Source organism: Delphinapterus leucas, chromosome 12, assembly GCF_059928025.1.
Source record: "Delphinapterus leucas isolate spDelLeu-1000000601 "Yukka" chromosome 12, BTC_Dleu_Yukka2, whole genome shotgun sequence".
In the NCBI taxonomy this organism is placed as follows: domain Eukaryota; kingdom Metazoa; phylum Chordata; class Mammalia; order Artiodactyla; family Monodontidae; genus Delphinapterus; species Delphinapterus leucas.
Genome location: NC_143140.1, coordinates 48,280,910 through 48,293,334, shown reverse-complemented (window position 1 = coordinate 48,293,334; position 12,425 = coordinate 48,280,910). Strand labels below are relative to the sequence as shown.

At 41.9% G+C, this 12,425-nt stretch overlaps 1 pseudogene; it reads left to right on the top strand.

Moving 5' to 3' along the window:
• Positions 1–8,194: 8,194 nt before the first annotated feature.
• LOC111168838 (small ribosomal subunit protein uS5-like) lies at positions 8,195–11,027 on the top strand (annotated as a pseudogene).
• The last annotated feature ends 1,398 nt before the right edge of the window (positions 11,028–12,425 follow it).

Below are 12,425 nucleotides of genomic sequence, written 5' to 3'. Positions count from 1 at the left end.
CATTATCGCCACTTTACAGATAGTAAAACTAAGGTTAAGTAAGCTGCCCAAAGTCATACAGCTTGAACTACAGAATCAAATCTGAGCAGTCTGTCTCCAGAACCCTCCCCATTAATCACTATGCTATACAACTCCCCATGAGCTTCATTGCATTTCCTGATCAAAATTTCATATGGTAGGGACTTCCCTGGTGGCGCAGTGGTTAAGAATCCACCTGCCAACGCAGGGGATATGGGTTTGATTCCTGGTCCGGGAAGTACCCACATGCCACGGAGCAACTAAGCCTGTGCTCCACAACTACTGAGCCTGCGCTCTAGAGCCTGCGAACCACAGCTACTGAAGCCCAAGTGCACCCTAGAGCCCATGCGCAGCAACTACTGAAGCCCGCACGCTCTAGGGCCCGTGCTCTGCAATAAGAAAAGCCACCGCAGTGAGAAGCCCTGCACCGTATCAAAGAGGGGGCTCACTGCAACTAGAGAAAGCCCGCGCGCAGCAACGAAGACCCAATGCAACTAAAAAAGAAAATTTCATATGGTACATCAAGATGTTTCTAACACTTAAAAGTGTTGAACTAGGGGTCTTCCCTGGTGGCGCAGTGGCTGCGAGTCTGCCTGTCGATGCAGGGGACACGGGTTCGTGCCCTAGTCTGGGAGGATCCCACATGCCGCGGAGCGGCTGGGCCCGTGAGCCATGGCCGCTGAGCATGTGCGTCTGGAGCCTGTGCTCCGCTCCGCTCCGCAGCGGGAGAGGCCACAACAGTGAGAGGCCCGCGTACAGCAATTTAAAAAAAAAAATTTGTTTTTAAATTTATTTTATTTATTTTTGGCTGTGTTGGGTCTTTTTTGCTGCACGTGGGCTTTCCGTGGTTGCGGTGGGTGGGCGGGGGCTACTCTTCATTGCGGTGCGCGGTCTTCTCATTGTCATGGCTTCTCTTGTTGCGGAGCATGGGCTCTAGGCACGCGGGCTTTAGTAGTTGCGGCATGCAGCCTCAGTAGTTGTGGTGCGCGGGCACAGTAGCTGTGACTTGCGGGCTCTAGAGTCCAGGCTCAGTAGTTGTGGCGCACGGGCTTATTTGCTCCGCGGCACGTGGGATCTTCCCCCACCAGGGATCGAACCTGTGTCCCCTATATTAGCAGGCAGATCTTAATCACTGCACCACTGGGGAAGCCCACGCATTTTGTCTTAAAAACAAGAACATGGGGCTTCCCCGGTGGCGCAGTGGTTGAGAGTCCGCCTGCCGATGCAGGGGACATGGGTTCGTGCCCCGGTCCGGGAGGATCCCACATGCTGTGGAGCGGCTGGGCCCATGAGCTGTGGCCGCTGGGCCTGCGCGTCCATGGCCTGTGCTCCACGGTGGGAGGGGCCACAGCAGTGAGAGGCCCGCATACCGCAAACAACAACAACAAAAACAACAAAAAAAAACAAGAACATGCCAAAGATTTTTAAAAATCAACAAACTATGCTTTTTTTTTTAACACGATGAATTTAAAGTAAATTAAAGAGCATATTTCTCTTGTGAAATGGGAAATGTTTCCTTTTCTGTGAGGAGGGATTCACTAGCCTAACAATCCAAGCTACTTTCTCCTATGCCTCTTAGCTAAGGTAAGTAATTTGATTAATGAATTTGCGGGAAGAAACCAGGTATGTGTATCCCACTCAGTTCCATTCTCCTGATAGCTGGCAGCCTCTAGGTGTATCCTGACTAATGTCATATGGGGAAAGGGGCTGGTCTCTTCAAGTGTAGCCTGTGGTTTTTCAGCATTACCTGTGACAAGACAGGCAAATATGCCTACATAGGAGTTCAGAGTTAGGAAGCCCTCATGCCCACAGATGTAAGCCATATTCTCTAATATCTGCTTTTAACATTAATAAAGAGGATAACTTGGTTCTTCACATACCTACCCTGTCTTATCTCTCAATTAGTTCAGATCGCAGGTGGGGAAGAGGGATAATGCTTACTGGGTTCCCTCAGACACAAACGTGTGTGATCGATATTATTAAACAACATATTAAAATGAACTGACATTATTTTTAATAATAATTCTAAAGTATTTTATATTTAAAATCAGCTCTTCATCACAGACCATAATAAAATCGTGAAATAATTTTTTAAATTTCTAAGGAGTGATAAGATTACATATTTCTATGAAAGGGATGGTCAAAAAATCTTAAGCAAAGCTAAGGGCTATTAGGATTCAGGACCCCATTTCCTCTATACTTTAGTTTCCCAAACATCCCTAGAATCTGGGCCACTTATCAAATTTGTAGATTATCAGGTCTCTACCCTGGACATCGTGATTCATTGAGTCTTGACTGGGGCCCAGGAATCTGTTGCTAACAATGTCTTTGATATGCCTCACCGTTTGGGGAACTGGAAAAACATTGTCTTTCACCAGAAATGAAGAAAACATGTTTTATTATAGCTGTGCATGAAAATTTAGGATGAAATTTAGCTTTGTATTATGACATCCAATAAATAAATTTGGGCTTGGGGAATTCCCTGGCTGTCCAGTGGTTAGGACTCTGCACTCTCATTACCAGGGCTTGGGTTTGATCCCTGGTCAGGGAACTAAAATCCCCGCATGGCATGGCCAAAAAAAGGAAGAGAAATTTGGGCTTGTTTTCCTAATACTTCCAAATAGATTACTTAAGAGAAATATTACAAAATTAAGCACAATATAAAATAAAGAAAAAAATTATCAAGATTTCTGGCTCACATAATTTGCACACAAAATGATAGGTACAGTAACATTTGAATTCAAATCCCAGCACTGCCACTTTCCAGGTAAGTGACCTCATGCGAGTTACTTAAGCTCTGTATTCCTCAGCTTCCTCATCAGCAAAACGGAGATTGTGTTAGTAGTAACTTCCGACAGAGTCGTTTTGAAGATTAAATGAAATAATTAAAGTCTTCACAGTATATAAAATGAATAATTATTTGTTGTGCATCTTATTAAACCTTGTTTTAATTAATTGAAATAGTTAATGCACGTAAAGCCCTTAGAAGGGTGCCTGCACATAGTAAGTTATTATTACATAAAGTAATATTGAGATAATAATGACCTTTATTTCTATGATGATTTATGTTTTAAATCCATCTTCATATAAATATCCTTTCATTTGCTCCTTCCATTAATCCTGTGAGGTAGGTGTTATCAGCCCTTTTTTTTTTTTTTTTTTTTTGCGGTACACGGGCCTCTCACTGGTGTGGCCTCTCCCATTGCGGAGCACAGGCTCTGTACGCGCAGGATCAGCGGCCATGGCTCACGGGCCCAGCCTCTCCGCGGCGTGTGGGATCTTCCCGGACCGGGGCACGAACCTGTGTCCCCTGCATCGGCAGGCGGACTCTCAACCACTGCGCCACCAGGGAAGCCCCAGCCCTTTTTTATTAAGGAGGAAATTGAGGCTTAGAGAGGTGAAAAATTTACTCAAAACTTCACAGTGGGGAAGTTTTCCCTGGTGGTCCAGTGGTTAAGACTCTGCTCTCCCAATGCAGGGGGCATTGGTTTGATCCCTGGTCGGAGAAATAAAATCCCGTGGCCAAAAAAAAAAAAAGAAACTTCACAATGTATTATTTGAGCCCTAATTAGAAGGCTGAATTTGCAGGATTTCATGAGGTGGATCTGTTTGTCATATGAGGGCCAGGACACAGGGAATATTTCATAACTGTTTGCAGGATACGTCCTTTGTCAGATGTGTAACAGTTCCAAATCCAAATCAAAAATAAATCAAGTACAGGGCTTTTGTATCTAGTTTCTGAGGTATCTAGTTTTTGATTTGATTGATAGTCCAATAAAGGGGTAGAATATTGAAATCTGTTTCAGCTTAGAAAATTTAGGATGTAGAGTCCTTGTAGTGATGACACTGAAACAGGAGGGAAGGGGGCAGGGCACAACCTTTAAAAGAATGACATAGCCATAGGACATGACAAAAACTGGTTAGAACTAGGTCCAAGATGGCGGAATATTCGACTTCCAGTGCACCCGGAACCTCATCATATGCTTAGTATAATACATTAGCATGCTCAATGACACACCCGCCAGCGCCATGACAGTTCCGAGGCTAACCATAAAAGGCCAAAAAGTGGGTGGTGGCCCAATTCCTGGAAATATCTGCCCCTTCCCACCAATAGTTGGAATAATCCTCCCACTCATTAGCCTATGAAATTACCCAGCCCATTAAAAACTAACCACGCCATATTTCGGGGCTTCTCTCCTTCTGAGATGGCCCAAACTCTGTGAAGTGTGTTTCTCTTTAAATAAATCCAACTTCTTACCTATCACTTTGTCTCTCACTGAATTCTCTCTGCGACAAGACATCGAGAACCTGAGCTTCATTAATTCCTGAGACCAGGTGTGTGATCTCAATTAAAAGACCAGGTTCAAGTCCCTATCTGAGTTGCAGGGTTTCAACACTCCTTGCATTCTTTCCTGCATTCCTGGTGGTAATGTGATTTATTCCTACTCTCAGTCCTTAAAAAGTATGTCTTTATATTCACATACAATATAAAAAAAGAATAAACATATTTATATACACATTAAAAGAAAAAGATTTGGAAGATACACACCAAACAGTTAACAGTGGTTACTTCTGGGGAATGAAATCTCCAGTCTGGGTACTAATTTTTTTATATTATATACCTTTTTACTAGATAAATGGTTTTACAATGATCATATGTTTCTTCTGCATTTCAAAAACTACTTTGAATATTTGAAAAATCAATCACAAATAGAACTTAAACCAGGATGTCTTCTTTTCAAATAATCACTGCTCAGTCTAGGTTTCAGTCAACTAATCGAGCAAGCGGTTAGTTGCTTATCAAGCAAACTAATCTCAGCTGCTCCAGTTTGAATGTTGAATTCAGACTCACAAGTCAGAACCTTTAGATTGATAAATTTTGCCCAACTTGGTGTTATGTTCCATCTTCCTTGCTCTAAAACTCTTAGAATCCATTCTCACAAGTTTCCCAGTTTCCTATTAACACACATTTGCATATCTCTTCGGAACAGTGTGCTTTCCCCTTACGGCATCCTGGGAGCTAACTGGCTTCTGGAGGCAGAAAGGAAGGTGGGGGTGGGTCTTCAGGAGATTAGGCATCCCCTAGAGCAGGGGGCCTCAACCCACGGGCCACAGACCCGTAGCAGTCCGTGGCCTGCTAGGAACTGGGCTGCACAGCAGGAGGTGAGTAGTGGGCAAGCTATCGAAGCTTCATCTGTATTTACAGCAGCTCCCCATCGCTCTCATTACCTTCTGAGCTCTGCCTCCTGTCAGCATTATGGTGAGTTGTATAATTATTTCATTATATATTACAATGTAATAATAATAGAAGTAAAGTGCTCAATAAATGTAATGCACTTGAATCATCCTGAAACCACCCCCACCCCCACCCCGTCCACGGAAAAACTGTCTTCCATGAAACCAGTCCCTGGTGCCAAAAAGGTTGGGGACTGCTGTCCTAGAGCAATATTACTGCCTTAAGGCAAGGTTTGATAGATCCTTAAACTCAGGCAGGGAAGGAGGTTCTGTCTTCACCAGCAAGGCAGGTGCAGGGAAATTTGAAGGTACAAGATTCCCAGTTTTGTCTGAGTCCATCCAAATATCCCTAACTCAAGTCTCAAGAATTTCCCTCCTTCCCAACTAATATCCTAATCTTAACATAAAAGACTTGGTGAGGTTGTGTATTCTGTTGTAATTCTATCTGCAAAATTAAATTTGGGGCCTTGTCTGCCAGGCAGTTGCGAGATCAATTCTTTTAAGGTTATCATAGAATTTCTCTGGTTCTCTACCTATTCCTTCAGCTCAGAGCTCAACACCCTGACACTTTCATATTCTTACTGAATATTCTTTTTTATTTTTGGCTGCGTTGGGTCTTCGTTGCTGCGCGTGGGCTTTCTTTAGTTGCGGCGAGCAGGGCCTACTCTTCGTTGCGGTGCTCGTGCTTCTTATTGTGGTGGCTTCTCTGGTTGCAAAACACAGGCTCTAGGCACATCGGCTTCAGTGGTTGCAGCACGAGGGCTCAGTAGTTGTGGCACAGGGCTTAGTTGCCCTGCGGCATGTGGGATCTTCCTGGACCAGGGATCGAACCCATGTCCCCTGCATTCTTAACCACTGCGCCACCAGGGAAGTCCTGAGTATTCTTTTATTCTCCAGTACAACTAAAAGAAATCTCACTTTGTGGTCATCTTTATTACTATACTAGGCTAGCCCATACCTGAATTCTCAAAGCCTTGCTTTTTTTGGACACTTCCTCCCAAACAGATTACATTTTAAGGAATCATGTCGTTGTCCCATCCTGTAATGCTTAGTTTTATGTGTTAATTTGGCTAGGTTATAGCACCTAGTTATTCAATCAAACACTAACCCAGATGTTGCTATTAGGAATTTTGTAGGTGGGATGGGATTAATTTCTGTTGTCTTTGACTTTAAGGAGATTATCCTCTATTATTGTTATTAATTAGATGATTATTCTCATCCAGTCAGTTCAATGGCCTTAAGAAAACACCCAAGGAAGACATTGCATCTAATGGGCAGTAGCTTCAGTTTCTGCCTGAGTTCCTAGCTTGAGGGCCTGCCCTCAAGACTTCAGTCTTGCCTAGCCAGCCCCCAAGATTGCTTAAGGTAACAGTTCTTGCAATATACATATATATATATGTGTGTATGAGAGAAACAGTACATGAATGTATATGTTATATATATGATGGGTTCTGTTTGTATGGTAGAACCCTGACTGATACACATGTCATGGATTCAGAGCCAGCTACATAATTTGCTTGGCCCGGTACAAAATGAAAACATGAGAACCCTTGTTCAAAAAGCAGGAAACAAGTGCTATCAAAGGTACTAAAATATAAAACATTTTCCTTTAAAATTTTTTTATTATTTATAAAACATACAGAGGTGAGTCACAACATAAAATTACTAAAAACTGATTTTTGTGTCATAATGTTTAATAAATAATACTTTATTAATGTGATATCTTGATTGATCATAAGATTTTTCTGGCTTGCTTGTCTGCAAATTCATTATGGTAGGCCATCATGATACTTTTAGCAACTTCATTTTCAATCAGTGTAATTGAAAGCTACACCAGGTGGTCTTGGTAAATGCCAGATGGCAAATAATTTTTGATAATTTTAAAATTTGAAAAGGACTTTTCTGCTGATGCAACTGTTACTGGAACTATTAAGAGTATTTTATAGAAAAAAGGCATTATACAGACTATGATAATATTGGGCTAAGTTTCTGATAAATTATTTTGAAATGTATCTTTTAATTTGTATAGAGCTAATAATTCAGATGGAATAATTTTTCTAAAAAGACAACTCTGCATATACATCAGTTTCATTTAAGTCTGAATTTCATTGTAAATGAAAATTTATGCAATGGAATTTTAATGTTTCCTCTGACATTTCCTGTAATTGTAACAGTCATATAAGAAATTGAAAGTGGTTTTCTGATTTGTATAAATTCAAGATGGCTGTCTATGCATTCTTCATTAAAAGGAAAAATTAATTTAAAATTGTCGTCATTCTTAATAATTTGTTCACCTGAAGCTTTGTATGAAAACAGTATTCTTTTCTGTTAAATGTGACAATGTTTAAATTCAGTTTTTATTTGTAAACTCTTGGAATTGTTAAAAAAACAAAATTCAACTAAGTAAATTTAAAGGTCTAACTGACTTTATTCAATGATTCATGAATTGCACTGCATTCCATCTAGCAAATAGAAAGGAGCTCCCTCTGAAGAGCTGTACAAAATGAAAGGCTTTTATAGGCAGAAGGGGGTGCCACCTCTGTTTTCTGTGCTGCTGCTACCACCATCACCAATACCAGTCTGGACCCAGACCCTGCCCCAGGTATAGGCAAGTGTGCTGGGCTGTCAGACCAATTGCTGAACACTCAGGCTTGTCTGCTATGCCCACAGGTCTGAACCTGTGTCTGCATGTGCTGCCTCCTTTCTCCTCAAGTGTATCTCCCTTACCCAAAGGACTACTTTATTGTCCTGTTGAACTTCACTTACAAAACACAAATTCAAAGATAAAATTAAGTATGAGGCCTTTCTGAGAGTGAGGCCCAGAGGCCCATGAAGCAGCCCTGCATGTTTTACTAGTGTTCCAATTTCACTTCATTTATGCTATGCTAGGTAAGCAATCCAATCCCCAAATTCTCTTCTTGAGAGTCTGTTTACTGAAAAATGAATATATGGTCAGTGTTTATGAAGACTGGGTCTTGTAGGAAATAGATGTCAAGAAGGAATTAGGAGCACAATAGATTTATTGAGGGTAATGTCTGTGAAAGATAAAAGGAGGGGGAACAGGAGTAGACAGGGAAAACCTTCAGACCCAGTGATTCCTTTAGAAATAAAGTAGCCTTAATCTAGATATTATAAAAATATTAAACTAAAAAATTTTTTAAAAACCCTTAATTAAAGAAAATTAAAATAAGGTTTTCTAATCTTTTAATTTCAAAAGAACTTTCAGGCATAAATAGTCATGTTTCAATGTAAATTTATAAAATTCATTTCAGAACTTCTCATAAAAGTTTAAAAAACATTTTAAGTTCAAATATAAAAGCAGATAGATAACTTATGAATTAAAAAAATACCTCTGCAAGAATATACAATGGAGAAAAGACAGTCTCTTCAGCAAGTAGTATTGGGAAAGCTGGACAGCTGATGTAAATCAAAGAAGTTAAAACACACCCTCACACCATACACAAAAATAAACTCAAAATGGCTTAAAGACTTAAGTATAAGACATGACACCATAAATCTCCTAGAAGAGAACATAGGCAAAACATTCTCTGACATGAATTGTACCAATGTTTTCTTAGGTTAGTCTGCCAAGGCAACAGAAATGAAAGCAAAAATAAACAAAATGGGACCTAATCAAACTTATAGGCTTTTGCACAGCAAAGGAAACCATAAACAAAAATGAAAAGATAACCTTCAGACTGGGAGAAAATATTTGCAAATGATGCAACTGACAAGGGTTTAATTTCCAAAATATACAAACAGATCATACAACTCAACAACAACAACAAAAAACAACCCAATCAAAAAATGGGCAGAAGAACTAAAAAGACATTTGTCCAAAGAAGACATACAGATGGCCACAAGGCACATGAAAAGATGCTCAATATCACTAATAGAGAAATGCAAATCAGGTACCACCTCACACTGGTCAGAATGGCCATCATTAAAAAGTCTACAAATAGGGCTTACCTGGTGGCGCAGTGGTTGAGAGTCTGCCTGCCGATGCAGGGGACACGGGTTCGTGCTCCGGTCTGGGAAGATCGCACATGCCGCGGAGCGGCTGGGCCCGTGAGCCATGGCCGCTGAGCCTGCGCGTCCGGAGCCTGTTGCTCCGCAACGGGAGAGGCCACAACAGTGAAAGGCCCGCGTACCGCCAAAAAAAAAAAAAAAAAAAAAAGAAAAGTCTACAAGTAAAATATGCTGGACAGGGTGTGGAGAAAAGGGAACCCTCCTACACTGTTGGTGGGGATGTAAATTGGTGCAGCCACTATGGAAAATATTATGGAAGTTCCTTAAAAATCTAAAAACAGAGTTGCCATATGATCGTGCAATCCTACCCCTGGGCACGTATCTGGAGAAAACTCTAACTCGAAAAGATACATGCACCCCAATGTTCATAGTAGCACTATTTGCAATAGCCAAGACATGGAAGCAATCTAAATGTCCATCGACAGATGAATGGATAAAGAAGATGTGGTGTAGCTTCTTCGCTGTAAAAACACCAAATGGTGGATGATGGCAGTGCTGCGAGAGGGCCCAGAGGCCCCGGGGCCCTGGAATGGGAGGCCCCAGTGTCTTCTGCAGAGGCTTTGGTAGCAGCGTCTGGGTCCGGGGTTTTGGCCCGGGTCTCGGTGGGGACAGAGACGGCAGAGCTCACGGAGGCAAGGCTGAGGACAAGGAGCCACAAGGAGTGGCTCCCCAACACCAAGCTGGGCTGCTTGGTCAAGGACATGAAGATCAAGTCCCTGAAGATCTATCTCTTCTCTCTGTCCATCAAGGAATCTGAGATCATTGACTTTTTCTTGGGGGCATCCCTCAAGGACGAGGTTTTGAAGATTATGCCTGTGTAAAATCACACCCGTGCTGGCTAGTGGACCAGGTTCAAGGCATTTGTCGCCATTGGGAATTACAATGGACATGTTGGTTTGGGTGTCGAGCGTTGTAAGGAGGTAGCCACTGCCACCCATGAGGCCATGATTCTGGCCAAGCTCTCCATCGTCCATGTGTGATGATGCTACTGAGGGAAAAAGATCAGCCAAGACCCATACCGTCCCTTGCAGGGTGACTGGCCACTGTGGCTCTGTGCTGGTGTGCCTCATCCCTGCTCCCAGGGGCACTGGCATCATCTCAGCCCCTGTGCCCAAGGAGCTACTGAAGATGGCCAGAATTAATGACTGCTACACCTCTCCCCGGAGCTGCACCACCACACTAGGCAACTTCACCAAGGCCACTTTTTTTTTTTAATTTTTAAAAAAATTATTTATTTAATTTATTTATTTTTGGCTGCATTGGGTCTTTGCTGCTGCGTGCGGGCCTTCTCTAGTTGCGGCGAGTGGGGGCCACCCTTCATTGTGGTGCACGGGCCTCTCATTGTGGTGGCTTCTCCTGCTGCGGAGCACAGGCCCCAGGTGCGAGGGCTCCAGCAGTTGTAGCATGTTGGCTCAGTAGTTGTGCCTCACGGGCTCTAGAGTGCAGGCTCAGTAGTTGTGGCGCATGGGCCTAGTTGCTCCACGGCATGTGGGATCTTCCCAGACTAGGGCTCAAACCCGTTTCCCCTGCATTGGCAGGCGGATTCCCAACCACTGCACCACCAGGGAAGCCCCCAAGACCACTTTTGATGCCATTCCAAGACCTACAGTTATCTCACTTCTGATCTCTGGAAAGAGACGGTGTTCACCAAGTCTCCATATCAGCAATTCACTGACCATCTTGTAGAGACCCACACCAGAGTTTCCCTGCAGAGGACCCAGGCTCCAGCTGTAGCCACCACATAGTTTTATATGAGAAAAATAAAGTGAATTAAGCTGGTTTAAAAAATAAATAAGATGTGATATATATATATATATATATACACACACAATGGAATACTACTCAGCCATATAAAAGTATGAAATAATGCCATTTGCAGCAACATGAATGGACCTAGAGATTGTCATACTAAGTGAAGTAAATCAGAAAGATAAAGACAAATGCCATATGATATCACTTACATGTGGGATCTAAAATATTACACAAATGAACTTATTTACAAAACAGAAACAGACTCAAAGATATAGAAAATAAACTTACGGTTACCAAAGGGGAAAGGGAATGGAAGAGGGATAAATTAGGAGTTTGGAATTAATAGATACAAACTGCTATATATAAAGCAGATACAGACCTACTGTATAGCACAGGGAACTATATTCAATATCCTGTAATAAGCCATAATGGAAAAGAATATGTATATATATGTATAACTGAATTACTTTGCTGTAATGCAGAAATTAACACAACATTGTAAATCAACTATACTTCAACTTAAAAATTGTCTCTATATTTTGGAGACCTATCTTCAAAAGGCCATGTTAACAATAGAAAATTATTTTGTTATCAACAGGCCAAGTGAATTGAAAGGTTTAGTAGGTAAGCACAGGTCACTTTAGATACATTTACTTTAAAAATCTATCAAATTCTCTCCTTTCTCTTTTCCTCCTTTCTTCCCTCCCTCTCTCCTTCCTTTTTTTTTTTTTTTTTTTAAATACTTACTTATATGGCTGCGCTGGGTCTCAGTTGCAGCACACGGGATCTTTTTTGCTGCAGTGCTTGGGATCTAGTTCCCTGACTAAGGATGGAACCCAGGCCCCCTGCATTGGGAGCACAGAGTCTTAGCCACTGGAACACCAGGGAAGTGCCTCTCTCTTTCCTTTAAAGTGCTGAAATATATTATTGGACATGTACTAAGTACTAACACTTGCTGGGCTCTTGGGCAATTATGAATGCAATCCATAACTGTAACATACTTACAATTCATAATGGCAATTATGGTTGATTTATGCATCTCTTTAGCAAAAACTTCTTGAATTCCCACTTGGTATTAGGCAAAGTACAAGCTACCAGGAATTCCATAGTGAATAAAGTATGCTCCTCACCATTCCCCAAAGTACTTGCAATCTAGTGGGAGATACACACACTGGTCAACAATAGTTACTTCCCCTTCAGCCCTTGCACCCAGAGTGAGACAAGAAGAGCAAGCCTGAGCCCAACCTGCAGCCTGAAGCTTGATGCAGAGCTGAGGCAACCTAGATCAGCTAAACCATAGTGGGCCTGCAGACCAGTAAGCATGAGAATAAATGCTTATTGTTGGTAAATTTATGGTGTGGTTTATTATGCAGCACATTGTAGTAAAAGTC